General features: G+C 36.0%; 1 pseudogene; it reads left to right on the top strand.

Annotated features, from left to right (window-relative positions):
* The first annotated feature begins 439 nt into the window (after window positions 1–439).
* Window positions 440–1,170, top strand: LOC149155657 (uncharacterized; annotated as a pseudogene).
* Window positions 1,171–1,432: the final 262 nt, after the last annotated feature.

Here is a 1,432-nt window from a genome sequence, read left to right as displayed (position 1 = left end):
TAGGAATTTAGTTTGAATTTCGAGATATGAACATGTTTACTTTTCCCGAGGCATTCATTTTTCAAGCTCTACGCATGCATTTTATCGAATTGTTGCAATGCTTCAACAATCATTTTTGTTATGATGAAGCGCATTCCTACAAATTTAAGGGGAAGGAGATCCATTGTTATGTGAGCAATAGTTCGATGTTGTTGTATAATGTTGTCATAATTAGTTTATTAAACATGTATGCAACAAATGGCCATGTAGGCATTGCACACAAGGTGTTCAATAAAGTGTCTCATAGGAATGTTGTCTCACGAAATGCAACATTCCACATTTTCTTTTAGTTTGCAAACATGAAATTTTGACTGTCATAGCTATAGCTAAGGAGAAGTTTAAGCCATTTTGTTGTGCCATATATACAGGCAAGGATAATTTCAAGCAGCAATTGCTAAAGATGGAATTCTAGGGACTAACTCTAGTAGGAGTTAGATTTCTAATCATTGAGATTTGGAAGGTCTACTCAACAAGCATGATCTATTTGACAAGGTCATCTTCTTCATCTTCCTCAAGACAATCGTATTCTTCATGTTTGTACAGAAAAAGAACCTTTTACACTGGGAAGCTTTTATTCATTGCATCCCTTGCATTACTCTATATTCTGAATGCAACCTTGTCATCCTACAATGGAATAAATAATGGAGACCATATTGTATTAGTTATTCAACTAGAAAAAATAGGTGTGGCATTTTTTTGTTGTATTCAGTTGTGGGTATGATATATGAATGCACTCAATTGCTTCCTTTGCCTTGGGAGGTAAATAATTTGATTTCCATATTTGCTTTTTTTGAGGAATTCCTTGTTTTTTATCTCCAAAATGAGGGCTCAACAGGCCTTGATATTAGGTATTATTACCTTCTACTTGTAACCATTTCAGTATGCATTGCATCTAAATCCCTAAAGGTCCTCTACACAAGAGTTTTGTTTCCTTCTCCGAGGGTTATTGTGGGGTCGATTTTATAAGGAACCTGGTTTTTCCAAATGGGTATTTCATTCTTCACATGGATGTTATCTTGTGGAATGGAAAGTGCCTTTCCATTAGTTGGAGGAAGAAAATTTGCACTGGGCAAAGCAAGAAAACCGTGTCAGTGCTCTAGAGTTTGTGCACATCATGTAGGAACAAATTGAGCAACAGGTGGCAACGGGCTCAAGCCTTGCAAACAAAACCAAAAGGAGTGGGCATACAAGGGTTTGTTTTTATCCTCTAATAGGGTTCAAATTTGAGGTCATGCTAGGGTTTGATTTGAAATTCATCGAATTGGGGCCAAAATAGTTCGAAAAACCTTGAGATTGATTTTCAACAACAAAAAATGTGTCGAATGCAATGACATAGATTGCAGACACCATGAATCCATTCATATAAAAGAGGCTTAGAAAAACATAATAGATG

Source organism: Pinus tabuliformis, chromosome 9 (genome assembly GCF_031772625.1).
Source record: "Pinus tabuliformis cultivar Carrire ecotype Pingquan chromosome 9, CPIR1, whole genome shotgun sequence".
NCBI classification, from domain to species: Eukaryota; Viridiplantae; Streptophyta; class Pinopsida; order Pinales; family Pinaceae; genus Pinus; species Pinus tabuliformis.
The sequence above is the reverse complement of the archived record's forward strand: the minus strand, read 5'-3'. Positions and strand labels throughout refer to the sequence as shown.